Below are 12,612 nucleotides of genomic sequence, written 5' to 3'. Positions count from 1 at the left end.
TTTCTATTGTGGGGTCCTTGATGATAACTGTTCAGATCCATGATATTACTTTGAGATGGTTTCAATTGTGGGGTCCTTGATGATCACCGAGTGACATTCTTTCATAGAATCTAATTGCATCTTTTGTGCTCTTGGCCATGAGATAACCACTAGCACTAGCATCTAGAAACAATTATGGCTTAGACATATTTTCAACATATGGAATTGTACCTCTCCCATGCTTTACAAAAAGTTTTAGTTACACCTTGGGAGAACACCGAAATAATTATCTTTGCTTCCATGAAACTGCTGTAGGGAAAGAATATCTTTAACAACGTTTTCTCCAACGCATCCAAATTGTTCCCTATCGTTGTCTAATGTGACTTTAATACAGACCAACACGTAATTTTAAATCACATTACAATTGTGATATGATGCGGTTCCGCAAATATCACATAAACAATATTGCGACCGTATTGCAGATGCATTCCATAATTTACAACCATAGATTAAGATTTTAGTGTGATGTCTAGTACTACAAGGTCATTCCTTCCGATTGGGGTATCAAGTGCTAAGGTGGGCTATCTTCATGATTAGCACCTTTTTGGTCAACAATTATAAAGGAAATAGTATTTTATTAAATCATGTAATCAAAATGGAAAGTAGCAATCACTTATGGCTCAACTCTTATTAGGTGCTATTTTAGATTCATGAATTGTCAACAACAAGCACAAGCGTGATTCAAATAATATATAAATTAAATCAAATATCTAATTACAATAACCCCACCACCAAAAATTCATGAAACTATTTACTAAACAACATTCAATTATTTATTGGATAGGATCATCATACACATTTTAGATATATATGTTTATGAACAAACGCGCTTATAAACAATATAGAGAAGAGGCAAGCACTGTTTCCTCGTGGATATGAAAATGACTACCACTATATAACATCAATCAACCAATATAATATTGCCATGTAACCTAAATATTAAGAGGATTCTATGTCTTAGCCACATAAAAAAGCAAAACTAAAGTACTCCACCATTGCACTACTAGCATCTCTTTCTTCTTTCTTTTGAATTAAGGTGAATTATCAAGGTGCTCTTTGATATATTAATATTATTCCCTCGTGTTGGGCCATGCGTGTATAAATAAAGAAGATTCAAGAGTGTGAGAGAGACACCAAATAATGCCCAAATCTTACATTATTTAATTTATTAAAATAATTTTTGTGTTAAAAGATGTATATGTGGTAAGCAAGGGTCATTATCAATCTTTATAGTGTGTTTGCTAGGAAGGTCGTAGTCTAGGAATTATATGAGCATTAGTGAAATGGTTAAAAGAACAAGTTTAATTAATTAATGTATAGGAGAAGAAATCAACATAAGGATTATTGTCTTTCTTTGCCTCTTTTGAATTATTGGTGAATTTAGATGGAGAAGAGAGAAAAAGACAGATTTTCTAAAGGTTCTTGTAGGAATTAAAGAAAGTCCTAACATTGGCCCCCAAGAATATGAAAAAAGTGATCTTTGTTATCTACCTTACTGTTAAAACTATTGTACGTAGGGTATAAAATATTGTGCTTTGAAAAGAATAGTGAAGGAGAAAGAGGTGATTTTTTAAAATAAATGCAATATGTAGAATTTGTAGAAAATCATTGATGGTTTACTAGGCACTAGCTAGCCATTGCGAAAATGCTTATCAATTTTGGTGTTGATCATCTATCATATAAGAAAATTTAATGTTCTTGAAATTCCTATTTTGGCCTTCTGCTCTATTACATTGCCACGTGGATGGCTTCATAGAACTCCGACCTTTTTTGCTTTTTAACCACTTGCTTATATTATTTACTATTTCTTCTACTTAATAAACAAAATAAAAAAATATTCTTAATGTCTTTTCTTTTTGTCTTTCCCTTTTCACTTTCTTATTTCTTTCTCTTTCTACTTTCTCTTCTCTCTTCTCGTTTCACATCAATGTTTATTTTCTCTTTCTCTTTGATTTTTTGGTTTATGAACTATTATCATGTGTTGTTTCAGATCTTGCAGCAACATTGCTTGAATGCAAAGAAAATGTGCAATAAAAGGTGCAGATGAAGTAATCGATGAACTATCTTTAATTTGAAAGTTATTCATAAATCTTATTTTAGATTTGAGTATTTTGGGATATGAGTTGCTTAGATAAATTATTTCTTGCAGACCCTTCAACTTTTTGTATTTTCTACCACCTATGTTGTTTCAAATTACTCTAAATGTTGAAGGATGCAAATGTTAGAGCTCGAATCTGTAACACATGTTTCAAATCTACAAGGTTAGAGTTTGAATCTTCCATGCATGTTTCAGATCTACAAGGTTAGAATTTCAATCCTTCGTGCGTTAATGTCTTTTCTTTTTGTCTTTCCCTTTTCACTTTCTTATTTCTTTCTCTTTCTACTTTCTCTTCTCTCTTCTGGTTTCACATCAATGTTTATTTTCTCTTTCTCTTTGATTTTTTGGTTTATGAACTATTATCATGTGTTGTTTCAGATCTTGCAGCAACATTGCTTGAATGCAAAGAAAATGTGCAATAAAAGGTGCAGATGAAGTAATCGATGAACACCGGTATCTTTAATTTGAAAGTTATTCATAAATCTTATTTTAGATTTGAGTATTTTGGAATATGAGTTGCTTAGATAAATTATTTCTTGCAGGCCCTTCAACTTTTTGTATTTTCTACCACCTATGTTGTTTCAAATTACTCTAAATGTTAAAGGATGCAAATGTTAGAGCTCGAATCTGTAACACATGTTTCAGATCTACAAGGTTAGAGTTTGAATCTTCCGTGCATGTTTCAGATCTACAAGGTTAGAGTTTCAATCCTTCGTGCGTGTTTTAGTTCTATGGGTTTAGATCTCTAATCCGCTGTGCATGTTACAGATCTATAAGATTATATTTTAAATAACTTTTTTTATTCAAGATTTTATTTATTTTTCTTATTGTTTCTTTCAGGTTCTCTAATCTTTCACATCTCCATGCTCTAAATGGAAGGTTTATATTTTGTTTTTGTTTTTATTTGTCTTCTTCCTTCTTATTTTTTGTTACTAACATTTAATCTTATTCTTTTTTATTTCATATTTCAGTTGTTGCTTTATAGATCTATCATGTTTAACGGATTGAAGCTGATAAATTTGCTAAGTTTATTTGTTAATACTTGATTTTGAATCATTTTATTTATCTTAAAGCAAAATTTGAATATAATTATAATCAAATTAATGTTATTCTAATGTGTCAATAATATGTCTCATTTAACTCTATTTAATTTCTATTTGTTTCATAATTTATTCTAATTTTTATTTATTTATAATTTTCAGATTGGTAAAATTATTGAAGGGAAACCATTATCATTTAAATTTATTCTAATCAGTATTTAATTTTTCTGAAAGTGAAATAAGTTTAAAAAATGGATATAAATCTTTTTAAGTGTAAAAAAAGTTATAAAAAGAGATAATTAATGTCTTGGTTGTATCAAAGAAAATCTATGGAACAGACTATCTAATAGGTCTTAGTATAGTGTGTTGTTTATTGCAAGCCAAAGTCACATCAACTACATCTATCTCCATGTCTTTTTCCTTTTCATCATCACATAGGTCTTTTAATGTTATAAAAACTGTCAAAATATGTATATTTTATTTGATGTTACATATTCAAAATAAATAATAATTACAATAATAATTAATAATATTCACAATATCATAATATATCACAATATCATAATAAATCATTACAATGTTTGACACTAAAACATATCTACATTCAATATTATCATTTTTATATTGCTTTTTTAAAATAAAATTAAACGGAGGGAGTAATATATTTATTGATTTAGCATGAAATCAAATAAAAGCCATAAAAATATAATAGAACATTTATAGCAAACTTTAACAAAGTTAATACAATATACACATATCACATTTTTAAGTAATTACCATCTTTAAAATTGAGATTCATTTTTGAATATATGTTCCAAAAAGAGATAATTATTGTCTTGGTTCAATCAAATAAAGTCTATCAAAAATGAGAGATGCTATCCATACACTGCAATCATACACCATGTATGATACACCGTAGCTTTTAAACATTTTTTTGCCTATGGCACAAATTTCAATGAGTATAAAAAATAAATAAAAGAACCAAAAGTAGATGATAACGTATGAATATACGGTGTGAATGTAAATTTTAGTGTAACCCTATCATTTCTCATCAAAAATAGACTATAGGATAGATTTTAGTGTCCTGTGATGTGTATGACAAGCCAAAGTCATGTCTATGGAGTACATACCTATCTCTATAGCTTTTCATGTTATAAGAAACTACTATTAAATAAGTATATTTATTTTTTATTTTTAAAAATAATAAGAACAATGTTTCAAATATGGTCTTTTATCTCTTACAGATTACTACATATTCAAAGCATATCAATCCAAAATAAATGTTCAACTTCATGTTCCAATATTAATAAAAGAACATAATTATAATTAAATATAATAAATAATAAATTTGTTATTAAGTCTATTCATTTCAACATAATGATAAACTTTCAACTCATATTTACATTATTGATTTGAAGTTTCAAGAAATAATTGTTGGAAAAACTGATTAACAATTGAATCCACCAATATCTCTATTAAAATAATTTGATATTTGTATCAGCATTTAATTTTTATTTAAGATAGTTATTTATTTTCAAAAAAAAAAATTATAATCTATATCTATCACCATTCACCAGTTGTTTTGTTTCAACGTAACAAATAAATATAAATTTGAAGTAGGATTAACTTCAAAGTAAATATTTTTTAAAAAAAAATGTTAAATTTTTTAATTCAAAATATTTGTATTGATAAATAGTATTAAATATGAGACACATATTTATTATTATTTAAAAAATATATCTACAAAAATTTCATTTTATATCTACAAAAAATATATCTACATATTTATTTTAATTTTTTATGGGTTTTGATATGAATATATTTAAAGTGAAGATGGAGATGAAGAAGGAGAAGAAGAAACAAGATGAATAAATGTAAAAAAATATTAGGTGTTAGGGGTCATAATAGACTTTCAATTTTCAACGGTTTGATATTTTTTAATCACATCAAATGGTTAATTTAAAAAAAAAATTCATGATGGACACTCTATAATATTACTTCGTCTTACTTATTTAAAGTTAAAAATTAATGGAATGGATTAAATTGGGTTTTGATATTTTTTAAGGGATTAAAATGTAACGTAGGGACCAAAATAAAAATTTAAATTAAGTTAAAAGACCAAAAGATGTATTAAGCATTTTTCTTATATCAATATCTTTCCAAAACCTTATATATTAGTCTTAGAAATCATTAAAACAATAATTGTAAAAATATACCATTAATTACAATAATATATATTTTTATATAATTAATACAAATAAATTAAAATATACCGTTATAATGTATATTAATTGAAATTTAAATATGTGAAATTATATATATATATATATATATATATATATATATATATATATATATATATATATATATATATAAATAAGAAAATTTATCGTTAATTTAAATACGATAATAGTTTATTTTAAATTGATAAAAAAAATAACGATATGTGAAGAAAAATATTTTAATGATCTTACGACAAAAAATAACTAAAACAGAAAAATAGTAAATGTTATTAATTGAATCAATTACTTCAATATTTTCTTATATTTTAAAATATAAATAAAATTAAATAATTAAATAAATCTTAATTAAATGTTTTTTTATAATTAATGTTAAAACAAATATAATATTACATACGAAAACAAAATATACCGTTGATCCAACTATTTATTATTTTATAATTATTTATGTTACTAATACTTTTATTTTAACATTATTTTAATTTAAGATACAATAATATATATTATTAATAAATATTATTTTTGAATTAATAAGTGATATTTTTTAAAAGGATATAATCAATTGACATCAAAGTTCATGACACCGAATACTATTTATTTATTATTATTAATATAAATTGACAATTATTTTGAGACAGGAAGTATATTATTAATGACAAGGATTATTTTTAAATTAATGACTAAATTTTAATTTATATTTTTAATAAATTAGAATAATTTTTTTAATTCAAATAATTTTTTTTTAATCCATATATAAATTAAAATATGTTTATCAAAAAACTCTTACAGTTAAATAATTTTGTTTTTCTTTTTTACATTCTTATTATATTGATTATTAATGGGACATGAAATTATTGATCAAAATATTGATTTATTAACGAGACATGAAGTTATTGATCAGAATATTTTTTAATTAATTATACCTTCAATTATTATATTTTTACAGGTAATCAGATATTTTTCTATTAAAAAATATAGATCTGAAACAAATGCGCCTCCCGTATCAGAACCCGTGCGATCGCACGGGTATGTTACTAGTTTGTGTCAAAGCAATATCTTGGGGAATGGCTTTTCAGAATCCCCACCTAACAAAGGATTGATGTATCTAAATTGATATACATAGATTTTCATGGTATATCAAGAGCATTGACACATTATTGTTTGACTAATAATGTAATCAATTTTACTATATGTTTCTTTAATCAAGAAGAGGCGTGAGTGTTGACATTTGGTAAAACTGAATGTAAGGAAGTTAAATTTTCTCATGTCTATTGAGTTCGACAAAGATTGTAAAATTGTTAGAATCAACCAAGACTAATGAGATTTCAAATTTTTTGGAGTAGTTAAGCAACACACAATTGAGGAACCGAGTTCAATCCTCATTGTAATATTTTGAAGAAAAAGGGATCAAAATTAAAACCTATTAATTGATGCACCTACTAACTTTCATATTCGATATAAGTTTTGCATACCTGAAGGGACACTACGACCAAAAAATCTGAAAAGTTTAATTCATCATACCAGGATTATGTTTGGCATACCCATATACGTTATTGAAGAAAAAAATTCAATTGCATGGATCAATCACATTTTTCGGCATAAAAAGACATTCCAAAAAGATCTAACAAAAATCCACAAATATTTGGAAGGCCAACATCTTTTTATACTTTCAATACTTCTGAAAACATGCACGTTTGATCCAGATGAAACATTAATAGTAATAACAACGTCTTTTATTAGACAATTGATAAACATGAAGATACATGATATTGTGTATCAAGTCTCAACAAATTATTAACATTTTTAAATGTATGGCTCACAATGATGTTTAACAAGTCATGGAATTGGAGACTAGACGAATCTATTCTTGTAACAAAAAGTATCACTTCTACATAGGGACGGATCAGTTATAGCAAGCATTATGCGCCCACTTAAATTTTCAAGTGGTTGTATTATAGTTGCTCCGTTTGATGCACAGGATAAGAGATAGGATAGAATATATGTATCATATTCTATCTCAATTCAGTGTTTGATGACTCAACATGATATGATAAGTTAATCTTGAAATTTATCTTATTCTGTCTCATTAGTTCAAATTGTTATCCTGAATATGACCTGGGTTAGAATCCGGCAGGAAAGGATAAAAAAATAATTTACTCCTATAAAATATAATTTAAAATAAAAAATTAAATTTTATAAAATTAAAATTAATTTGATATTAAATTAAAAAATATTAATAAATAATTTTTTAAAAATATGTATGATTGTCATAAGGGTAATTTTTAAATTTATATAATATAAAAAAAATTAAAATCTAATAAATTGAAATATTTAAAAATAAAATAATTATCAAAATTAAAAAATATGAGTATTAATTTTAGCTTTATCAAATTATATATATTTTTTTGCAAGGATAGTTTTATCATTTACATATTATATACATTTACTTATCTAACATATATATATATATATAATAGAATTCATAACATCAATGTCAATGAGTTTTTTCTTTAAATTATGAAAAACTATTAATTTTTTTACCAATTTATAGAATTGAAAATTTATAGAAAATTATTAATTTTTTACAAATTTATCAAATTTAAAATATTTTACAAAATAATTTTAAAATAAATGTAGTTGTTTTACATGGATAAATTTGTCATATATATATATATATATATATATATATATATATATATATATATATATATATATATATATATATATATATATATATATATATATATATATATATATATATATATATATATATATATATATATATATATATATATATATATAAGGAGGGTTATATTTACTCCAGGAGTAAGTTATTATAACTTACTCCAAATCTAGACCATTGATTCTTCTCAATCTAATGGTTAAAAATAATAAGTAATAGTTTTCTCTCTCCACATTTAATTATTTATTATTTTTAACCATTAAATTGAGAAGAATCAATGGTGTAGATTTGGAGTAAGTTATAATAACTTACTCCCGGAGTAAATATAACCCTCCTATATATATATATATATATATATATATATATATATATATATATATATATATGTTGTGAAAAACGATACCAATAACAAAGTATAATAGGGAATTAGGGAAGAGAATAAGAACACAAGAATTGGTTATAACTGCTATTCTTTTACTTTCTCTTAAAACAAGATTACAAGTTTACAAGAATAACAAATAACCTCTCTCACCCTAAATTAGGATTTGCAGCTTAGCAATGATGAGAGACTAGTATGCTATTTATAATAAAATCTAACATACTAACTAATGGGCTTTTTCAGCAAGGCCCATTACACAAGCCAACTTAATAAACAAGCTAACTTAACAAATTAGGGTTTAAACACTAAAACCTAATTTAACATGCTAACAACTCTAGCATCTTCAACATCTGCATGCTAGACCCATCTTCGACTACAGCATGCACACTTCGACACCAGCATGTGAACAATCCTTCGACTTCATGCTTAACTCTGTCGAACTGTCGAACCAAGAAGCTACCCTTCGACAATACTAGAGTTCGATCCAATATCTCACAAATCTCCACCTTGGACCTAACTCTACAACGTCAAGGAACAAACTAGCTTTCTTCATGCAGCTTTATCAACTGCATACAGTGGAAAAACTTGCAACTCGGCAATGTCTTGGTGATCATATCAGCAGCATTGTCTTCAGTCGAAACCTTCAGCACTTGGACTTCTCCACGCTCGATTACTCCTCTGACGAAATGCAGCCTCACATCAATGTGCTTAGTTCGCTCATGATAGGCTGAATTCTTCGACAGGTGTATTGCACTTTGACTATCACATTTAACAGTGATACCTCGACCTTGAAGTTTTAGCTCCTTCGCAAAACCTTCAAGCCACAAGGCTTCTTTCACAGCTTCAGTTAAGGCAATATACTCCGCTTCAGTGGTTGATAAAGCAACAACCTTCTGAAGTGTTGCTTTCCAACTAATTGCAGTGCCAAACATAGTGAAAAACATATCCAGAAATAGATTTTCTGGAATCCATACAACCTGCATAATCAGAGTCGACATATCCTTCTATTACTGCTTTACTATCTTCACCCAAGGCTCCACCATAAATTAGGACTCTATTCAGAGACCCATTTATGTACCTTAAAATCCACTTCAATGCTTGCCAGTGAGCCTTTCCAGGATTCGCCATGTACCTGCTTACAAGACTTACTGCGTAAGCTATGTCGGGTCTAGTACAAACCATAGCATACATCAAAGAACCAACTATATTAGCATACGGAATGCTATTCATATAGGCTCTTTCGACATCAGTACTGGGACACTGATCAATACTCAGCTTGAATTAAGGGTTTGTTGGAGTCACAACTGGCTTCGAATTCGACATACCAAACTTTTCAAGAATCTTCCGTAGATATGCCTTTTGAGATAAGCATAACTTCGACTTCTTTCTATCTCTTCGAATGTCAATTCCAAGAATCCTGGAAGCAGCTCCCAGATCCTTCATATCGAACTCCTTATTGAGTTCAGCCTTCACCCTCATCACATCTTCGACACTGTTGCTTGCTATGAGAATATCATCCACATAAAGCAACAAAATAACAAATGAATTACCAGGTCGAAATCTGAAGTAAACGCAGTGGTCGAACTGACTTCTAATGAAACTTATGCGTGCCATGAACTTGTCGAATCTCCTATTCTACTGTCGAGGGGATTGTTTCAGCCCATACAAAGATCTCTTTAACTTGCACACATAATCTTCCTTCCCCTTTTCGACATACCCTTCAGGTTGCCTCATCAGGATCGTTTCATCTAGATCACCATACTGTTAGACGCTGGCCTTGGGATCTAGAGGGGGGGTGAATAGATCGTTCACAGTTTTACGGAGTTAAACGACTTTTCAGCGGAAGTGATTCTGAATCGACTCGCGTCTATTCCGAACCACTATCGAAACGATTATATGTGTTTAAAAACCAGTCAAAAACTTGAGGTAAGTGATAAGAGTATACGTTGCAGAATCAAAGCGTTGCTCTTATTGAAAATCAGATTAACTTCTTGTATGATGGACAATGTTTGCAATGCAGTAAAAGTGATAGAAACAAATATACAAACACTTGGTGATAATGATCAAATTGAAGGTGATTCAATATGTGATGGATTGTGATGTTTATATAAGTTCTTAATTCACAATCTTAACACTCGAATCGTTGATCAATTTGCTATTATAACCAAATATGAACAGAATGTAAATGAAAAAGTAAAAGCGACAAGAACACGATATTTGTTTAGGCAGTTCGTCGATCGTCCTCGCTACGACTACGTCTGCCCCCAATTCCAAACTGAAATTGGGTAATCTTTCATTAATGTTGAAAGTAGTATATACAAAGAAGATAACAAAGCGATAAACCATAAACCAATTATGTTGATCCTTTGAATCTTCTTCCCCCTTAATCCTGAGTCAGATCAAGGTTATCCAAGAGCTTCACTTTGATCCCTTTCTGCAGTGTCTTCAATTCCCTCGAACCCTTGTTCTTCAATCTTCACACTCAGCCGGATCCTCGATGAAGCCTCTTGATAAAAACCCCCAAGAAACACCTATCTTGGAGGACAAAACCCGCAGATTTTATTCACCAAAAACCCCACAAATCTTCACCCACTAGGAATCTTCAATTTCGTTCCATGGACGTTATCGAACTCGATCACTAACCCTCAACGCAAGAATGATTATGTGTAATTGTGTTGGAGATGACGAAGAACGAAGATGAGAAGCCTTTGTGTATCTTTCAGTCGTTGGTGTTCGTTTCAATAATGAACCTTGGACAATATATATGATAGCTTAACAGTTGGAGATGAGAGAAACAGAATTTTTGGCATTCTTGATCAGTTAGGTCGACCTCTTGTGGTGCTTAGGTCGACCTAGCAGAGCTTGCAGAATTTTGCTCCCAGTTAGGTCGACCTGTTTAAGGAGTAGGTCGACCAGAATCCTCTTAAAATGCATTCTGGGGACATTTTCTCAGATTAGGTCGACCTAGTTGTTGTGTAGGTCGACCTAGCAGGCTGGTATGTAAATTTCATCAATTTAGGTCGACCTAGATGATGTGTGAGTCGACCTAGCAGAAGTATATGGATTTTTCTCCATTTTAGGTCGACCTGGGTTGACAGTAGGTCGACCTAACTGCTGGTTTTCTGCATTCTTCTTGTTCTGCTTGTGTTGAGTCGACCTATAAGCATAATAGATCAACCTGTACTATCATGAGTGATCAATGCTTGCTTTTCTTTGAGTTTTCTGCTTCCGCCTTGTTGTTTGAATGCTTATTTGAGTTTGCCATGAATCAAAAACATCTTTGAGTGTAATCTTGTATTCACACATACAAGAACGCAGTCTTCACATCCATCTGTTCCAGTTCAAGATCGAACTGTGCCACCATGGCAAGCAACATTCGAATGGACCTATGCTTCACAACAGGAGAAAACACATCATTGAAGTCGACACCTTCTTTCTGAGTGAGACCCTTTGCAACTAACCTTGCCTTGTATCTTTTCGACGTCACTCCTTCAATTCCTTCCTTAACTTTGAAAATCCATTTACAGCTGACTAACCTTGCCCCAATGTTGAATGCAGTATAGGGCAAGCAACAAAAAAGATTTGGAAATATTGATCCGGGAATTATCGTCCTCAGAGATGGAGAGATGCCATTCAACAGTTTCTACGGTTTCGAGCTTGGGTTTGAATGAGCAAAAAGTAAACAAAGATATAGACAAGAAAAGAATAAACACATTCTTAGAAGAGAAATAACTTATCAGGAATGTAAATATATTCACTCTTCACAAACATACACTTACCAACCCGTTATACTCAACCTACGATACTCATCTATGTCATCACGTATCTCTCACATAAGCGTCCATCTCTGGAGCACAGATGAGATCATCTCACAACTAAGGTTATCTCTAACGCAAAGTCACGAGAACATCTGTGTTCTCGCGTCGGCGATCTCTCGCGCGCCACTCAAACACGAAAGCATTACGTACAGATACAAACGGTGAATGCTAGCTCTAAATCTATCTCTAGAGTTCAGAACCAACAGATTATCATCCTAGATAAGGATTAAAGAAGTTTATCTCTAAAGCAACCCAAATCCCCAGCATAGAGCAAAAATCCAGGATAACATCAACACAGATTTGTAAAGCAAGTTA

At 29.5% G+C, this 12,612-nt stretch overlaps 1 long non-coding RNA gene across 4 annotated transcripts; it reads left to right on the top strand.

Annotated features, from left to right (window-relative positions):
• The first annotated feature begins 1,871 nt into the window (after window positions 1–1,871).
• Window positions 1,872–3,857, top strand: LOC131607230 (uncharacterized). Of its 4 annotated transcripts, none has more exons than XR_009285231.1 (4): window positions 1,872–2,087; window positions 2,189–2,341; window positions 2,516–2,590; window positions 2,680–3,848. It is a non-coding gene; the product is annotated as an uncharacterized LOC131607230 (long non-coding RNA). The 4 variants fall into 4 exon arrangements; XR_009285230.1 differs by having other exon boundaries at window positions 1,875–2,341; window positions 2,680–2,832; window positions 2,978–3,857; XR_009285229.1 differs by having other exon boundaries at window positions 1,875–2,076; window positions 2,680–3,847.
• The last annotated feature ends 8,755 nt before the right edge of the window (window positions 3,858–12,612 follow it).

This window comes from Vicia villosa, linkage group LG5, assembly GCF_029867415.1.
Source record: "Vicia villosa cultivar HV-30 ecotype Madison, WI linkage group LG5, Vvil1.0, whole genome shotgun sequence".
Lineage (NCBI taxonomy): Eukaryota > Viridiplantae > Streptophyta > Magnoliopsida > Fabales > Fabaceae > Vicia > Vicia villosa.
Note: the sequence above shows the minus strand (reverse complement) of the source record. Positions and strands in the feature narration are given on the sequence as shown.